A 20,512-nucleotide genomic window follows, 5' to 3' on the forward strand; every position below is an offset into this window, starting at 1 on the left:
AGTATAATGTCACCAGCTAAAATATGTCCCTTTAAATTTGAACCTATGAGGTATATGTGTGCATGTGTGTGGTAGAGTAGGAGAGAGAAAAGGTCATGGAGCACCATGTTAAATGTAAGTTTTATTGATGAAAAATTGGCCTAAAAGACAGATGGAAAAGATGTACCTTCTGGGGTACTCCCTTTATCCCATATGAGAAGAATTAGGTTAAGATTGGGCTTGGATGGTAGTACAGAATGCCCTTCTGAGAAGGTGCTTTAAATTCTAGCTTGGCTCGGTCTCTTACTGTGGGCTGGGAGACTGGGGATCAGTAGGTGCGTGCCACACTGACTTAGAGTCCGGAGAGATTGGCAGGAGCGCACCCAGCGCCCAGGGTTGCCCACTTGACCAAAGCACGTGGTATGCTAACATTGCAAAATCAACTGCCGTGATTTTGAGAGCTCACAGGGAAGTATGTTGGGGAGAGTGTCACCATTGTGGGAACAAAGAGTACAGAAAATCATAAGAATCCTCAGCATGGCCGTTGTCATTTTTCAGTTCTCCTTGGCAAGTCCTTATTCTCTCTTTGACCAAAATCCTCCATTAGCAAAATGCTAGAATATATTTTACCTGTGTTTCTTGGGGTAGAAGGAGCAAATGTTTGGAAAGAGAGAAGGAGGGAAACTAAACTTCATTGTGCTTACATGCATTTTCTCTTTTAATCCTGTGAGGTAGTCTTTGTTTGTTTATACCATATATCATATTACAGATAATAAGGTTAAGCTCTGAGAGGTCTAGTAACTTACTGAAGGCCAAATAGCAGCAAAGTGGAAGCTGGAGTTCTGGCCCAAGCATTTGGATTTAGAATATATGTTTGGATTAGTATATACTAAACCTTTCTCTCCCACTCACCCTCAAATACTGTTATCCAGAGTAGAAGTCTGTCTATATTAAAAATCACCTTAGCTTGTTCTCTTCTGTAAGCCATTACTCAGTGAATTAAATTTAATTGATTTTAGCCTATTGGTTTCATGAGTTTGAAATGTATGATATTGCCTTCTATTTTGATTTTTGTTTTTAAAAGAGTTCGAGGATTATTGCAAAGTTTTGACATTTCTCTAATGCCAACACAGCGGACCTAAAGAGGACATAGTTTCGTCTATGCATTTATTTGAGTGACATTATAAAATACTCAATTCAGCATATCTGTACACACATATGTGAGACATTGTGCCCAGCCTTCCCTCCTCCTCACTTCTCAACCCCCCCCAGAGAGAGAGAGAGAGAGAGAGAGGTAGTGAAAATTAATATTACATTAGAATACATGATGGTTTTCTTTTATTTTTGTGGAATATGTAAAACATGTGGAACCTGAAATAGAATTTACTATTGACAGATAAACACACAAACCAGCTTTTAAGTAATAGATGCTTTAATCTATATTAGAGGTTTGGTTGGAGTTTTGCCATATTGTTTAAATTAGCCCCATAGTTTAGAGTGGGCTTTTGTAGGGAGCCATTGTAATTTTCATCCCTTAGACACTGGTATTTTCATGAGCTGAAGTTAAATGTCTCAAGGGATAGTGGAATATCATTAAAACATTTCCTGAGCTTGCTTGGGCTGTAGATTGGTATGCCCAAGTCTGCTCTTAGAAGAACAGAGCTTTTGTTTTGTTTTGTGAGGAAATGATCTTGCCCCCAAATGCAATTTTTCTTTTTAATGGAGATTTAAAAAAATATTTTTCAGAAAAAAAATCGTTCAAGTAATTCACTAAAAATGTTTCATACTTAGCTTGAAGAAATCATGGGGATTTTATTATTTTTATTTGCCTTTTAATACCTATGTAATCAACAAATTCAAAATATTTGGTTAACCCAAGATTTTCTGAAAAATTATGAAATAAACCTTCTTAGACATGTTGAGACAGAGAAATAAAAACATTTAACACTTGTTTTCATTAGAAATTCAAAGAATTCTAAATTATTTTAATAAAATTAAAATTCACCTATAGTATTTGTTACGACTTTTCCACCACTGATATCTATAAAGCAATAAAAAGCAGTAAAGAGCAGGGTACCTTATTAATGTAACTTGACAGACATATTTTATGTTCTAGCTTTGGCAGCTGGGTGAATGGGTTTTCTGTGAGTTAAGGGAAGGAACAAGGGTGTGTGAGAACACAGTGAGCTGTTGGGGTCTTAGTAATTTGGTAGTTTTTGTAATCACACAAGCTAGTAATCACAGAGACACTGGCAAAAACTCCAGGGAGGTTTAGCATGACATGGTATTCGGACCTCAGTATGCTTAAGTAACATTTTGAAATCATCATAATCTCACTATGGTATAATAAAGAATGATTGATTACACTAATTATAAAGCATGTCATACACCTTGATTACTTTGTGATGTTGTAAAATAATACTGTAATTCTTAGACAATAGGAATATCGTCGTAGCTTTTAACTGAGTTATGCCACCAGTTGTAGCAATTGAATGACATATGACATAGATATTTTCTCTACCACGTTTCTAAGTGGTTATTTCTGTGACTGTGGCCCTGTGATTACACTAGAGGTACCTTGTGATGACCTTTTAATAATTTCAGTGACTCTGCCCTGGTTGTTGGCAGAGGCAATTTTATATGGTACCTCTTAGCTCCTGTGGGCTCAGGCAAGACACCTCTGGTCCAGAGTTAGAGACAATCTCTGAATTTACTTCTTACCAGTGTAGTCATTAACTCTATGCTTTTCTTTCTTTCTTTCTTGCTTTCTTTCTTTCTTTCTTCTTTTTTCTTTTTCCTTCTTTTTTCTGTCCTTCTCTGGGCTTTACCTGCTAAGAACTATGGGATCTGCAACATTAAACAGTCTTTCTGTTTTAAAGACCTTTGGTACTTGAGTATTTGTCAGATCCTTCCTTCTTCAAAAATATCTGTTCTGGTTCCATTCCTCTGAGACACTCTTCAGTCCTTTTCGATTGGTCCCTGCAGACAGTTCCTCCTATCATTCATGAAATACACACACACACACCCACACCCTAAGAAGTCTCCTGATCAAAACAAAAACAGTAAGAACAAAAACTTGCTGTTCCAACCTAACAACTCCTTCAAACTGCTACTTTAATATCATGCATTCCTTCGTTGTCAAATTTATTGAAAGCACATTTTAAACCTACTCGAAATTTCCACTTCCTAATCACCCCTTCCTGTATTCTTTGTAATAAAGCTACTATTCTCCAGTGGTCGCCAACAACATACTTGTTGCCAAAGCAAACAATAATTTGGTCAGTCTCATTCTCCTTCCCTTTTTTGTAGACTGTGATGCTACTGACTCTTTCCAGAACACTGTCTTTATGCTTGATTTTCATACCACTGCTTTATCCTTCTTGTGGAGCTTTGTGATAAGACAAATTTGGTGGGAATCTCAGACTCTCAGTGTGATTCTTAATAAGTGCATATGGGCACCTTATTTAACTGGTAGGCCTCCATATCCGGAGGCGTAGAAGAGAAGAGAGGAAGGGCTGTTTGATGACTTGATGAAGGCCTAGAGGAGTGCTTTTTCAATGGGGCCCCATCAGCATTTAGGGTTGGACAATTTTTCCTAGTGAAGGACTCTTCCAGGCATTGCAGGATATTTGGCATTCCTGACCTCCAGGCACTAATTGCTGGTTGCACTCCCCACTGTGCTAACCAAAAAATGCCCCACACATTCCCAAATGCCCTCTGCTGAGGTGATACTCTGCTGGGTGAGGTGAAGTCATGGTTAACTTTTTTCCTCTGAAAGTCCTTGGCATCACATAGAAGCCCTTTCTCACTTACTTCTTTTGAGAGGCTAGGGTGGTGTGTAAGGTCCAGCATCATTTATTTCTATTACCTGTATCATAAAATGTGCACCTCCCATATTATCCTATTCAGACTTTTCCAAACATACTTTTCCAGTTCCAAGTATCTATCTTTATGGATGTGGTAATGTCATGCTTGAGAAGTACCTGCTCATATTTGCTCATATTTTGGATTTCACTTAGACCTAAATGCCTTGACCCCCAGATATGGGAGCTGCTCCTGTGAGCTCCTTTACCACCTGCAGAGCGTTTATCATATTGGAATCCACAGCTCCTTTTCATATCTGTCTCTCTCGGCACGCTGCAGGACAGAGACTCCATCTTGTTCATGCCTGTTGTAGTGTTTGGCGCATGGTAGGCCTTCAATAAATATTTGCTATTATGTGAATACAACAAAAAGGAAGGAAAGTATGGTAAGAATCAGAAAAATGTTTAGGTAGAAAAGAAGTGGAAAGAGCTCATGTTAACTGGCCACACACATTGGGGTGATGTGCATTGTGTTAAGAAGTGCAAGTGTAAGAGGGAGGTTTCGCTGCTCTGTTATCTGGACAGAGCCAACAAGGAAAAAATGGGCGATGAAGTAGCACATGCTCCCATTTGCACTTAGAAGAGATGTCTTTGTGGTAAACTTAACTTTTTATGGAAGTAATTTTCAAAAACCCCAGAACAGGATTGAAGAAAATGTAAAGTTGAAATCAGAAACATGGGGGATTGTGATTATTTAGAAAGATTTGCAAAGATCAGGCTTGGGAAAGGAGGGAGAGTTAAGATTTCTTGTAACAAAAGTAAATTAAAAAAAAAGCAGTGTGCTGTATGTCTTTAATGCAGAGATTTAAATGGATTTTGAGAATTTCATTTTTCATAATCTCTGAACTCCTTATCTTTATCATTGAAGATATTTTTAAAATAAACCCTTATTTTAAAATTCAGCCTTTTCTGGTTGCCAGATTACATTCCCAAAATTATTCTATATTCTCTTATGAGCATGTCTTCAATTCTCTATCCATTTACTTTTTGTAGCTATTATTAGTTGGCACAGCTGGTTTGCATAGAAGCCTTTTTCCCCTTAGCCCATAGATAGATATTAAGTGCTACTCAGTGGACACAAACACATCTGGCCTTAAATCTTAACTTTATTGATGCTGTTGCAGGATTTTTTACCTCAATACCTGGATTTGTTGTCTCACTGCTTCGAAGAATGAAGAGGTGAACACAGAATGAGCAGCAGGCAAAAGTTTATTAGAGTGTAAGATCAGAGAAGTATGAAAGCTCTCTTTGCAGAGAAGGGGACATTGGAAAGTGAATGCCCATGGACCATAGTCAAGGATCCTTGTTTTATATGTGTTTTTCCCCACCTGGGGACCTCAGGTCCTATCCTTTCCCTCTCTATTTTATCCTATCTTTTCCTTTCATAATGCTGTGTAAGCTTTTATGTGGTTCAAGAGACAGGATACCAGTTTGCTTTCCTACTAATGTTCTAATTTTGTCAGTACAAACTGTGTTCTGTAGCTACTAAACCAAATCATTGGCCAAGGGTCTTTGCAGTTTTCTTACGCTGTAGTCAAGAAAGCTAGAAAAGAGACTTAGGACATTACAGTTAACTGTTGTTACACCTCTTGTTTGGAAACAAAAATTTAATTAATGCTTAAAACCAGATGAATTCACTTTTTTTCAAAATACTTTTTTTGCTGATTTTATTCAGTAATTTTTGAACCATTAGCTTCCTGAGTATATTTATGTCTTTGTATAAGAAAAAACAACAAAACTGGAGTACTCAGAGGGACTAAATTAGCCATGATTGGTTCATATATTCAGATTGAGTGTTGTAATTTTTAATACATCATAAATGTAGAGGACAATCCTAAATAGTTCAAGCAAACCCATGTAAATCCTGAGCTTGGAATAGGTGATTTAGTCTCTTTTGCTCTGGGATATGCTTCACCCAAGGATAAGCCCAGATGAGAGTGAAGAGTGCTGATGGGTAGATGGATTGACTAATTGAATAAACATTTATAAAATGCATTGTATAAAATGGAATGTGTGTTCCAGGCAGTGAAGGTATAAAAATGAGTAAATAGATATGAAAAAATAGCAGTAACAACAATTCAAAACATATACAATAGAAGTTATTTTATTTTTTAATGTTTATTTATTTTTGAGAGGTTGTGAGGGAAGGGGAGGAGAGAGAGGGAGACAGAAGATCCAAAGTGGGCTCCATACTGATAGCAGAGAGCCCTATGCGGGGCTCAAACTCTTGAACTCTGAGATCATGACTTGAGCTGAAGTCAGATACTCAAGCTCAACCGGCTCAGCCATCCAGGGACCCCTAGAAGTTATTTTAGAAGGACAGTTCAGAAGATAGTGATAACATTGGTTGGCTCTCTTGGTAAAGGGCCATCACCATGCTAATAACGAGCAATTATTTGTGCTTGAATGGACCGTATAGTCTAAATCTTTAAGAATTGCTTAAACTAACATTTTAAGTGCTGATTGATGTCAAAAGAATAGTGATAGCAAATATTGAAATTAGTAATTTTTTAAACAGGGGAAAGGGTGGGGCACCTGGGTGGCTCAGTCAGTTAAGTGTCTGACTCGTGGTTTCAGCTCAGGTCATGATCTCACATTTTGTGAGTTCGAGTCCTGCATTGAGCTCTGCACTGCCTGCTTAGGATTCTCTCTCTCTCCCTCTCTCTTTGCCCCCCACCCCCCACACACTCACTCTCTCTCAAAAAATAAATAAATAAACTTAAAAAAATAAACAGGGGAAAGGAAAGCATTTAAAAAATCATCCAGGTTTTAGAGGGACATTTTTCAAATAATATGTACATCCAGGAAGATTCTGGTGCACTCCACCTGAGGGTTAAGCATTACGTTTTCTTTCTCTCCATCATTTGAGAATCACTGCATGTAATGTGAGATATTTACTGATTGGAGTGTCTCGTGCAGATGGTCTATGTGCAGACCTAAAAGTTGGTTCAGAACCAGTATGTTAAGTTTTTGTTGAGAACTATCAAAAGGTTGAGCCACAAAAAAAAAAAAAAAAAAAAAGTTGAGCCATTAACTGTGTTTAATTAGAAAAGTAAAACCTATGCATTCCAAATGCTAATAATTTCTGACTCTAATGACATTAATTTACCACCACCAATGCCATTTCTTGATATCTGTGAGACTTCTTTATAACTCAGCAGCTCTGGGAAGTGTTATTATTTGCTTCAATGATCCAGTGTTTTGTCTTTATTTGATACATATTCTTGTCATTTTTGTTTTCTCCCTCTAAAAGGAGGGTGCTGTAGCATGGACACTCTAACAAGTTTGTAATGCAGCCATATTCCCAGACCCAGATGATGTATTTAGTCATGCCTTATTGAATGTATATGCAGGACACTGATTAAAAAAAAAAAAAAAAGTGTTGTAATAACATGGCCAAAATATGACTTTTGTAAGGAAAATGAAAGCAATACCACTATATTTAGAATTCTTAGATTAGAACCTTAGCAGGAATTTTTAGATTAGAACCTTAACGTTTGGAAGATTTATATTGGTCTGAAATTGTTTCCATTTCCCATTAGAATCCACTCTCTATTTCTGGGGAGCAGCTAGAAATCTTGGCTTTCTGGTGAAGGAATAATGTGTGTGTACGTTGCATTAGAAAGAAGTAAGCATACCTTAATAAGCGTGCTCCATACTGAACTTTATACAAAATGGTCCCACGACTGAATGTCAAATAAATAGACTTTGAAAGGTAGGAGTGGTCATAATTGAGATTGTGAAGTTTCTTTCCCATAGTAATTGGCCACTATCTGACAGAAGCTATAGTGCCTTTGACTTACTTATAACTTTCTGTTGCCAATCCAAATATTTCAGTTTCCTGGCTGTCCAAGAAATGTGCATTTTTATCTTGTTACTTCATATAATCACAGAATCCTAAAAAAATAAATTAAAGAATCATTTTAGAATCTTTTCCCGAGAGAAACCCTTTTTCCCCCCAAGGAGCTGCACGTTGAGTTGGTTGTATTACAAATCATCAATTTCTGACTGTTGAAATGACCTTGTAGTAACATACTGCATTTGGTGCCCTCATGCCAAGGACGCAACTCAAGAAGTCATGATGAGCATTTGGGTGCCAAATTCTACTTTACAGCTCCTCATAGGAATGTCTTGAGTGTGGGGATCCCTCCTCATTGCCTAAAGTTCTCAGAAAAAGATGTGATCTCTGTTTATATTGATAGGTCATAAAGAGGAACATGTCCAGCATATGAAAAATAAGAATTTTCTCACCTCTTCAATCCTAGAAAAAGAACTAAGAACTACTTAGGAAAAGAACTACTTAAAGAACTGAGGTTTTGGGGTTTCCCTTCTATTTTATTTATTTTATTTATTTTTTGGTGGGGGAGAGAGAGTGAGAGTGTGAGCAGAGGAGGGGCAGAGGAAGAGGGAGAGAGGAGAGGGAGAATCTCAAGTGGGCTCCACACCCAGAGTGGAGCCTAACTCAGGAGATCTCAGGACCTTCAGATCAGGACCTGAGCTGAAATCGAGAGTCAAAAGACTGAGCCACCCAGATGCCCTGGGGTGGGGGGGTTCCCTTTTAAATTGCAACACTGATTTCTTCCTCTTACAGGTTTTAAAAGATACATTACTGGAGGGGTTGTGGGAGGGGGGATGGGCTAAATGGGTAAGGGGCATTAAGGAATCCACTCCTGAAATCATTGTTGCACTATATGCTAATTTGGATGTAAATTTAAAAACATATAATAAAAAAAAAGATACATTAAGTAACTTCAATGAAGGTGAAGGACTGTGTCTGTTTTGTTCCCTATTGTATCCCAAGGTCTATCATATAATAAACATTCACTAAATATTTGTTGACTGACTAAATGAATAATAATGAATAATGTTAGTGATGCCTGCCATAGTTATGGCGCCTTATTTTTAACTATGTGTTAGATATCATCCTCATCTGTATAGACTTTAACAGTTCTAAGCTTTGATTTTTCCTTCTGTAAGTATGACTAATTTATATTATATTTGTTATAATATTAGTTGTTTTAAAGATTAGTGATAAGCACCTATTACATAGTAGGTACTTGTTAAATTGTTGGAAATCTTATGAATAATTATAAATGGAATAATGACCACTTTAGTTATTTCATGTTTCTGTTGTTTTGCAAATGAATTAGAGCTTGTAGTAAAAATTTCCGTGTGTCAAAGTATTTGAATTAACCGTATCCAATTTTATGAAATGTTCTACTCTTTATGAATGGTTTATGTTAAAGAGAAAGTAAGTGTCACCTACTGAAAATACGTTAGGCCATGAGTGAGACATGAATATTTGATAACCTCTCTTTCTATTTTATTTTTGTGGAAAATACAGCAGATTTGTATGGCTGCTAGGAGAATAAACTACATTGCACAAAGCAAAAGATGAACTGGTTTGGAAACATTTAAAAATAAAACAATCGCTGCAACAAAACAAATAGGCACAGAGGCATAGCATCTGGTGAATACTTGGTAGACAGGAGACGATATTTGTTTTCAGTTGAATTGAGTAGGACAACTCCTTACTGAATGGAAATCATGTACCGCTACTATGAAAGGCTTGCCTGGTTAGAGTTTGGTCAGTAATTCAGAATGATTCGTGTTAGTGATGAGTGCCGAAATAGAAAAAGCCAGTTGGCTAAGATATTATCACTTGCGTGCTAAGAAAAAAGAAATGTTTTGGAAAAAAAAACAGCCAAATGACTGGATACACTTTTCTTCCCATTTTTTTTTCTTGAATTTTCCAGAAACTTCAGGTTGTTCTGATAGTTCAGTGCTCTGAGTTTCTAGTTTGGTCATTTACTCTTTTATTCAACAAATATTGCTTCCATAACGTGCTAGGCCCTCACTTGGCATGGGGATGGTTGATAAGCAAAAACAGATGAAGTCCCTCTCCCTTTGGCTAACAGTCTTGTGGAGTGACCAAAATTGATTAAATAGTCAAACAGTTGAAAATGTATAATGTAACTTAGAGAGTATGATATAGTTGAGGCATTCAGGCAAGACTTTCTCAAGGTAGTGAAGGCAGAATTCAATGCCAAGGAGGAATAGGACTTAACCAGAAAAGAGGGTAGAAGGAAGAACCCTCTAGAGTAAGGACACAAAGGAAAGGTCCTATCGAATAAAGGTGTGTAAGAGAAGCTGAAAGATATGGAAATAATTAGGAATTGCTGGAGGAGTAGGTAGAAGCCGGATCATGCAGGGACATTGTATTTGGTCAGTGCTTTAAGAGCTTCAACTTTATCCTAAAAACAGTAGGAAATTGCTAGAAGGTTTAATTGGTAGATGATGTAACCAGATTTATGTTTTAGAAAAATAGCCTTGGCTCCCTGGGGGGGAGTGTAGTTGAGAAGAGCTCATAGTAATTGATGGAAGAACTGTTAGGAACTGTTGCCATAGCCTAGGTCCTCTAAGACATAAAAGATGGTAGAGATAGCTGCTAGGACTAAGGTGGTTGATGAGATAAGGAAAAGTGGAAAGATTCAAGAGTTGTTTCGTGGGCAAAATGGATAGGGTTTGGCGATGGTTTAGGTGATGGAGGAATGAGGCTGGAGGGGCTAAAAAATAACTCCTAAATTTTTGTATTGTACAGCTGGATGAATGTAGGTACTTTATGAGATGAGGGACAGTGGAAGAGAACTAGATTGAGGGGCGAGGTAAATCATAAATATTTCTTTTACATATTGAACCGTGTGTAACATAGAGACATTTTAGTAAATGTGTAGACTAGAGATGTACATTTCTGGGTCACCATTGCATAAGTTTGAACTGAACTCATTGGCATGGATGAGATCAGCTAGGGAAACTATAAATAAGGTGGCCTAGAGATGAGTCTTTAAGAACCGCAGAATCTTTACTGGCCAAGTAAGGAAGAATGAACATGTAATGGAGACACCCAGAAACAATGATAAAAGAGGAGGGAAAAAATCAGGACAATATTTTGTCAAGGTCACTAGGGACAGAGAGAGTGCTTCGAGATAGAGGGAGTCATGCCAAATGCTGTTGAGAGATCTTTCAAGATGTGGACTGAAAAGCGCTTATTTGATTGAGTGTGTGATGAAAGTCACTGGTGACTTGACCCAGAGCTCTTTTGGTGAAGTGTTGGGAGGAAGAAGCCAAATTTGGCTAAAATTTGAGGCTTCAAGGGGAGATGAGGGAATGGTGAGCATAGACAAATATTTTGACAAGTTTGTGTATAGAGGAGAAGAGAAAATAGGTGGTGAAGGAGAATAAGGGGCACAGGGAGGTGGTTTTTCTATTTGTTTAAATTTGAGAAATTTGAAAGATTTAAGAGCTAATGGCCACTTTGGTTAATAATACTGTATTACATGTTTGAAAGTTGCTAGGAGAGTAGATCTTGCAAGTTCTCATCACAAGAAAAAAAAGTCTGTAGCTATGTACGGGGATGGCTCTTAACTAGACTTATTGTGGTGATCATTTCACAATGTATACTAATATTGAATCACTATGTTGTATCCCTGAAACTAATATAATGTTGCATGTCAATTATACCTCATTTTTTTTAAAAAAAAGCGGCAGGAAAAAAAAATCTAATGGGAAAGAGAGAGGAGATCAATCTTAAATATATATAGTAGAGAGAGTGAATAATCCAGAAAATAAGGCTCCTACTGCATGTTTGGAATTCATTTTTTCTTTTTGTTTCCTAGAATTTGATTGCGTATTTGCACCAAACTTTAGGAAGAGGAATGTCAGAATTTTCTGTGAACTTCTTAGCACCCCCAAAGTGACCTTTACACAAAAGAAATGCCCTTTTTATTAAGTGCCTTCACTAAAATTAGCAGAACCAAGGAAATGAGGAGGAAATGATTTAGGAGAGTAAAAATGATGAGATAAGAAATAAAAAGAAAGCTAAATTCCTGTACACATACTTTAACTTTCATAATCCTCTTCAAGTGTGTGTGTGTGTGTATGTGTGTGTGTGTGTAGATAGATAGAAAGACAGACATTTTTATAACTATAAAGGAATTTCATTATAAACACTTATTCTTGTAACTCAAGTCTATAGAAACAAAGATGAATATTTTATCTGTGGAATGGAGGCAACATCTGGTCATTTAAACTGAAAGATCCATTATTTTTGTTTTTGGTAACATTTTTTTCCAGTCAGTTTTACCTTCCAAAAGAATTTGGGGTGGGAAAAAGAAAAGGAGTTGAAATACAGATTTCTAGCAGCAATGTTCTTCCAACATTTAAAGAATGAGATAGACATACGGCACAGGGAATATAGTCGACGGTACTGTAATAGCGTTGTATGGCGGCATGTGGTAGCTACACTTGAGAGCACAGCAAAACGTACCGAGGTGTCGAATCACTATGTTTACACCTGAAACGAATATAACATTGTATGTCAACTCTACTCAAAAACATTGGGAAAAGTTTTCAACTAGCAATAATCGCACCTCGGATAAACCTCGTTGGCTACGATACTGCCACTGCGTAAAGCTCAAATAAAAACATTTAAAAATAAATTAAAATATATAAATAAAAAGAATGAGACGGAGAAAGGATGAGGCAGAAAAGGTACTTTTGAATAGTCCATCCATACCTACTTAGAGAGAGGAAAGTAGAATTAAGTAGAATTCCAGTTGTTTTAAAATTTTCTTATACTACAGACACTGCTTTTCATGCCCATCTTTTTCATTTATGTTAAAGCATTCTGACCCTCTCCTGTGATGCCCACTAGTTGTGAAAAGTTGGGTAAATCCACCCTTCAGCTTTGTCATCTATAAAACGGAGATGGAAGAGATGACATCCAAGTTTCCTTCTGATCCAAGGTTCTGGGAGTCAGCAAACTTTAGTCATTGCTTCTTGGCTATCACTTAGTAGTTGTCCTCAGAATAAGTCTTCTTGGATTCTTAAGTTATCTGTCAACAGAAGTAAATTCTTTCTCTTTATTTTTGAAATATCTCTGTTGGAGCCCCAGATACATGAATGGATACAGAAAAAAGACATAATTTTTATTTATCTCTTCCCACACTTCCTGAACCAGGTGGGTCACAAGAGTTTGCAAGTCAGTGTGTGTGTGTGTTTTTAATACTTACTTATTTTTGGGAGAGGGAGAGAGAGTGCAGGGAGGGGCAGAGAGAGAGGGAGAGGGAGGATCTGTAGTGGGCTCTGTGCTGACAGCAGAGAGCCAGATGCAGGGCTTGAACTCAGGAACAGTGAGATTATGACCTGAGCCCAAGTGGGATGTTCAACCAACTGAGCCACCCAGGTGCCCCAAAGCCAATGTATTTTTTATGTTCATTTGAAAATTGAGATTGCTAAAGAATGCACACCATATACTCTATGCTTTCAAAGTAAATTTTTAGTAATGAAAGTATGATATTGTACATTATATAATTCCAAAAGTGAGTAACACTAATAATTAGCCATTGAGTATCACAAAAATCATGCTAACACACCCTCAGTTGGTCTAATATCTGCTTACTGAAACTTTGACTGCTTTTCACATTATAAGTGAAGTCACCGTGATTCTGATGTTTACTGAGTTGTTGTCTGTTTGACAGTCTTCCAGAATGCTTATTACCTAAATTAAAATATCTAGATCTTTTTCTTGTGAATATCGTAAGAGTGCTTCACTGACTAAAGAAAAAGAAAGGCTGATTGATCTCACATTCATAGTACATCTTCACCTCCTGGAAGATTTCAGGAGTGGCCATGGAACCCCACAACCCAAAGTCCTTAGGAAATTTGGTTGTAAATGTTTAAAAACACTTTTATGACTTTCAACTCAAAGCTTTCATGTGCTTGAAAATGGGTTATTTTATCATCAAATACATTTCCTACTCTCATTTTCACCCATTACTTCATTATTCATCAGTTAGTCTCACCTTTAGGGCATTTCTTAAATGTGTCCTAACTTTGACCTCATTCTGCCAAAATTCTTATTTATGCCTTAATTGTTTCCTGTCCTGACTGTAGCAGTTCTTTCTTTCTTTTTTTTTTTTTTTAACAGTCTTCCTAAGTCCCGGCTCTCTAAACTTCAGAGGGGTCTTAGAGTGTTATGGTGAGTCTACAGATTCCTGCTTTTGGAAAGAATGTGCATCGTATTGAAGTAATGTCTATTGACCTAGTGTTTTGTTTTTTTAACTATACTATTTCCCTATTGACTTGTTATGATTGGTTAGAAATGCATGAGCCTAGCATCTGGAAGGAATAGTACATCTGATAGATTCTATTGGAAACTGTACCCTGAATCATTTCGATTAGATTTTCAGTGGGGAAAAATTATTATGGTGGTAGATGTTCCTTAAATTTATGGTAGACTGTTGAGTTTCCCTTACCTAGCTTTAGATTAGGGTATGAGAAAAGTGTGTGAGATATAATTACATCTTTCTTATTCTAAAGACATTAAAATGCTTTTCACAGTTACAATTATAGTAGAATTTATAATATTTTGTATCATATTTTCAAAGTATTTTTTAATTAGTAATCCAATCCCCCAAATATACTTATGAAGTGAACAGCTGACAGTTTTGCACTCCCCATTCCACAATTATCAAGTGGAGAGGTTGAAGGTCAAATATTTTACCTTAGGAAATAGTAAAAATGTCATTGTTACCTAATAACATTTAGGTAGAACTGTCATTTTTTTTATGTGTGAACTGAAAGTAACTGATTATCAGATAAAATTTGGTGGACACTTCCAAACTTTATGGGATGCATTGTTGATTTTTGTCATACCTCATTATTAATAAAGAACAAAAAAAGAACGTGTATTTTGTCTCCTTCAAAAAAATCCTTAGGGAAATATCTTATTTTTGTGAAAAAAATTTAATCATTTGTTCTTTTTGAGAATTTATTCTGGGAAAACGGGATTTTGCTGTAGCATACATGTTATTTCTCTCTCCATCTCAATCTTTGTCTCTGTCTTTTACCCCCTATGTCTAAGTCTGACCCATTGTTAGAAGTACAAAAGGCATTCCTGAAGATTGTGTGGGTAGTACAGCATGTCAGGTGTGTGTTCTCCCTGAAATGCTCATGTGTTGGTAGAGCCAATAGTTGAGTTGATGCTGGTGCAGGCAAAATATGTACATTAACCATTACTATTTAGTGCCATATTCATGATTGTGGCATGGCTCATTTTCTATTAACAAAATGGGCTAATGAGAATCCTGTCGTTTTTATTCTTGGGAAAAAATTCCCCATTGTAGAAAAGTCATTCTAGCTGAAGGAAGTAAGAGGTGACTGTGGAGTGAATCCAAGCACAACAAACTTATCATCATCATCATCATCATCATCATCATCATCATCATCATCATCTTTTACTGAGAGCTTATTACATACCATTTATCACTGTTTTAACTCATTTAAATGCACAATAACTCTACAGTGTGGTTCTATTATTTTGTAGGTGAGGAAACTGGCAGTACGAGGTTAGATGCTTGGACAGAGAGATAAAGAGGATTTGAATGTGGTCTAACTCTAGAGCCCACATTCTTAGCCAGTACGCTTTCTGCTTCTGCTGTCTGGGGAGTGCTTTTCTCAGATTTACGTTATATAGCAGGTCCAACAGGAGAAGTTTCATTCAGCAGTATTTACCAAGCATCTCTCACGTACATTGTCATTGTTTCTTGCTTCATTTCTCTTCTGCGAATTGTCTTCTTAGAAAGGGTCTTTTTATGTTTCAGAGTTTGAAAATTAAATGTAACCCATTCTGAAGATTTGTATTGCCGTAATATTGTGAGTACATAAGTAAAATGTCCACTGTGTTTTGGTTATGTGTACTTTATTTGATGTGGCTTGATGCAGGCAATATATTGAGAGGGTTGACTTATTAGCCTTGTTAGGAAAGGCTTCCCATTCTCATTTCCTGTGTTACAATTTTTTTTCTTAACATTTCGTCTGTGAAACAATTGGGTTTTTTCCTCACTGGTTGAAAATACTTAAAATCATGCACTTGATTACAATAGTAATTCGTAAAAAGAGGCATGGTTTGAGCTACTTGGATGTTGAAGATTGTAAGAGAAGCTAAAACAGGTTTTCTGTTAGAAGAAAGTCTTTATCTAAATGACTTAGGAACATTCAAAAACCTTGAATGATATGGAAATTTTTCCGTGTGACTTCAGTTTGACTGTTTCCTGTTGCAGATTAAATCGTCCTTGTAAAATAAAGGATTATATTTTGGTACCAAAGAGTGAATATTCAGACTTTATCATCCTGCCACTCCTCTACCCAATAGTTGCATGTAATACTTTGACTCTATTTAGCTGTTATATATTCTACATAGTTCACAAATAAGATTGCTTCTCAGAACATGAAGAATAAATCTAATTGAGGAAAGTGAACTAGCACACTCACATGTGTACCCACATGTACACACGCACAAGCACATCATAAACATGCGTGTCCATGTACACTTACATACATATACACAGATTCACACAAGTACTCATGCACACTCACACACTAACCTACAAATACATGTGTGTACACACTGTTTATGTTTACACTTGCTCATATACATACACAGTCAAAACCAGATATACACATGTGCACACAGATACGTACACCCATATGCACACATGCTTTTACACACGCATATTTGAGAGTAAGACAAGTTTTAGCCAAAAGGCTACTCTTGGGTGACTTTATTTTGGTGTTAGGATTCAAAAAATCTCCTTTAAATAAGCTTCCAACATTATTTATAATTTGTGAGAATGAACTTTGCATTCCTGTCTTTAGTATCACTTCCTTCATGTTTATGAATTTTATATCTTTACTTTGGATCCTTTCTTCAAAAATTATTTTATAACAAGACTTTTTTTCCCCTTGAAATCTGAAAGATAAGAGATAACGAATTAAGTGGTATAACTTTACTAGTTTTCTAAAATATCTTGGAAACATTAGTATGCTCAAATGTTCAAGTGACAGATATTCTGCTTTAAAACATTTAAGGCATGGAGCTTTCTGATCCAATTTTTGGATGTTTAGAGACAGTTCTGTTTTGAAATTTCCAAATAATTATAAAAATAATTATTGAAAGATCACTTAAAAACTGACAATTTATTTCTGTTTTTGTTATTACTTGTGTTATGGAAACTTATTAAAGTTTTGAATGGGTTGTGGTGCTTCCTACAAAATTATTTTTTGTGGGAATAAACGTACATCTGTATTTCATATTATAGTTCAGTCTGACTTGACAAACAATATGAAATAAGGGAATCCTTCAACATTTGACCTTCTCTACTCTTCAGGCATCTGAATGACATGAGAGGTTAACTGTTCCATTTTTCTTGGCAGATCAATATTTCTTTCTTTGACCCTTAATAATGTGATGGCATCCAACATGGATCTTTTGGGCAACTCTTACAAAAGTCAAAAGTATTCACAAGGGAAATAGCAATAGGCAGTACGTAATGGATTAGCTCTTTGGAATGGATAGTTATTAATTTATACCAGATACTTGTTCAAGGTTACATTACCCACCCTCCTTTCCTATGATCCGGAGCCAAAGGATTCAAATGGGTAATTACCTTTTCTCAAATTATATTTGACTTACCTTATGATACCACATGGTATAGAATTTTTCCCCCAAAGGACATATAAGCACTTTATTAACATCTTTTTCATTCCTAACATATGTCTAAGAATAAGAAAGAGCCAAGCATTTTCCTTCACCATAGTAAAAACCCCATTTTACAGACAGGGTTGGAGACTAAGGACATTTTCTGGGAAACAGATTTTGGCAGTTTTCCCCAAGAATTTTAATTTTGAAAGTCTCTTTTATTAAGCTTTATTAGTAAGAATCTTTAAGGTACTCATGATTAATGAAATGTGTTTTCTTCTTCTTTACTCCATTAAAAATTATGTATATATGTATACATGATTATATACATACATGTATATATATATACACACATGTGATTATATATATACATCACTGGAAATTCATAGGCATTATATATACATATATGTAATAGTTTCAGGCATTCCTGAAGTCCCTATTACGCATTTTATATTCGGTTGGGTTATGAAGATAGGAAAATAATGTTGCTAAAAAAAGGTGATCCTTACCCTTGCACAGTTCGCATTTCTGGAAGTAATAGTAAGTAGAATTTTAACATATTTTCTGATAAATGGATGTTGGGATTAGCCAGGTATGAAGTACTCCAAAAGTATTTAGATCTTGTCTGCATTTAAAAGATTTATAGTAAATTACTTTCAGTCACTACTCACCACTCTGAAAGGTTTAAGATACTTTTTGAAGTACTTCAAACTCCTACCACTACCCAGTAGAAACTTCAAAATATTTGTTGGGGAAATTAGGTCATCCTTATGGTATTATTTTTCTCCTTGGTACCAATTCTTATTCTGTAATCTGAAATTCCTTTGGCCTTACTTATTGTAAGTCTTATCTAGTGAGGAGATTACAGGTGAGGAAATAAACTCTTGGAAAGATAAGCTCATCATTGAAGCTCTTTTCAAGGATTATTGATAATTGAGAAATAATCTTTTGATACTTTGGTTTTAGCACTGAAACACAAGAGTCTTTGTCAACCTGTTTAATGGAATGAGGAGAGAGACATAGTCTGCAGTTAAATTATTCAACCTGGGTCCTCTTTCATCTGTCAGTGTTTCCATTGATCCATGAATTCTTAGTATTTTGATAGGGCTGCTGTGTTATAACTGCATTTAGAAAGTTGTCCTACTGATTGAACAATTTTGTATTCTGCAAACAGAGTATGGGAAGAGATGGAAGTGAAACTTATCAAATATAATCAATGAACATTTTTAGTTTAAAAGGGAAAAAAATATTTAGTCCAATAAAAAGATTCAGAGGTATCACAGTAATGACTGAAAATGGAACTTAAATATACTTGCATCAGTGTTTTTCTTGTTGCATATTTTTTCTGATTTGACAGTGAATACTTACACATGGGTAGTTCTGTACATTGCATGAAGATGGGTCCAAACTGCTGTATGGAGTAAAATGAAATATTTCATCCCATAATCTGTTTATGAACAACTTTCAATATGTTCCTAAAGAGTGACAGTTGAACAAATACCAACTTAGTGTGTGTTTGTGTGTGTGTATATGTGTGTACAACATGGCAAGACCATGAATTCCTCCCATAATTATTTAAATTTATAAAGGCATGGAAAATAAGTTAAAAGTTATACAAAGAAATATTGGTCAGAAAATATTAAATGTATAAGCTCATTAACAGTAAATTGGTAAATTCTCGTTTTCAGAGTTCAGCTGGGTGGTGGTTTAAGAAAAAAAATATTCAGACATTTCAACACTGTTTGCTTATGGAAAACATTTGCAATTTTGTTAGCAAAGAACAGTGTCAAAAAACTAAACATTTTTCCCTCAACATCTGCATTTGCTTATTAAAAAACACCCCACACCCCCAGTCTCTCAAACAAGTTAAGTTTGTCACGAAATGTTTTTCAAGTGTCATGAAATTCAATCTCAATTTTTTTGTGTGTATCCATGAGTTTTAGTCTATTTGTTGATTTCATTTCCACATGTCCTTACATTTAGGACTTAAGATAGGAATAGTTTTATAGAATTTTGAAAAAAAATGCTTTAAAAAAAGTCATTTGGGGTTCTCAATCTGAGCAGGGGTTGTTAAGGGACAGAGTAGTTTCTCTTATTCAGGCTCCTCAAAGAAATCTGTGTGTCCTGCCCTCAGTGGGTGCTTCTATTAAAATGCACGTATCTATTTAGGGCTATGATGTGTGGCATTCTCCATTTATCAGGCTACTTGAAACAGAAAAAAGTGTGAGGGTCTGTTGGTGTAACCTGTTTCTCCCATAGATCTTTCCCATGGAAAGAAAAGGCAGTGTGATCTCTCTCTCTCTCTCTCTCTCTCTCTCACTCTCACTCTTGCTCTGAAAAGGTAAATGTACGTATAAACACAGAAGCACAAGCCTTCACTGGATTGTTTAACAAAAAGATTGAAAGAAAATGCTGAACGTACTGAATTAACTACAAGACCTTCCTTCTTGGAATTATTTTTGCACATTTTTCTTCCTAACACTTGTTAGATATTTTAAGATTGTCTCAGTTAATGAGATGAACTAATTTCTAGGGCATTTCTGTACAAATGGTGATGTTACAGAAAACTGGAGACAGATTTAATAATGTTTATGAAGGTCAGTTGTTTTCTATTTAAAGCAGATCCTGTTAGAGTAAGAGTAGTCAGCTTTTAGTAACCCCATCAGCTAATCTCTAAGTAGTACATAGTTGTTTCAGATGGTCAACTTTATAAAAAATTTACATCTGCTTAGTAATATATTGTTATTTTTAGGGCAATATTACAAGTGATGATAATAAGGAAGGAAAGGAATGAGTGTTTGGTGAATGGGCTCATTGCTATGTCCTGTCTAAATTATTTGGCCAATTTCCTCTCAATACATTTTTAAAAGATTTTTAAATTAAATTAAACTAAAAATTTTAATTTCCATCCAAGTTAGTTAGCATACAGTACAATAATGATTTCAAGAGTAGAATCCAATGATTCATCCCCTACATATAACACCCAGTGCTCATCCCAACAAGTGCCCTCCTCAATGCCCCTTGTCCACTTAGCCCATCTCCCCACCCAAAACCCTTCCAGCAACCCTCAGTATGTTCTCTGTATTTAGGAGTCTCTTATGGTTTGCCCCCTCCATGTTTTTATATTATT

At 35.9% G+C, this 20,512-nt stretch overlaps 1 protein-coding gene and 1 pseudogene across 3 annotated transcripts in view; one reads left to right on the top strand and one right to left on the bottom strand.

The window, feature by feature from the left end:
* The window catches only part of HMCN1 (hemicentin 1), a 495,740-nt gene that overhangs the window by 81,034 nt on the left and 394,194 nt on the right, over positions 1-20,512 (top strand). The window lies entirely within an intron of this gene.
* On the bottom strand, positions 12,186-12,316 carry LOC128778949 (U4 spliceosomal RNA; annotated as a pseudogene).

This window comes from Panthera pardus, unplaced genomic scaffold (genome assembly GCF_024362965.1).
Source record: "Panthera pardus isolate Hobbes unplaced genomic scaffold, ASM2436296v1 HiC_scaffold_21, whole genome shotgun sequence".
NCBI lineage: Eukaryota > Metazoa > Chordata > Mammalia > Carnivora > Felidae > Panthera > Panthera pardus.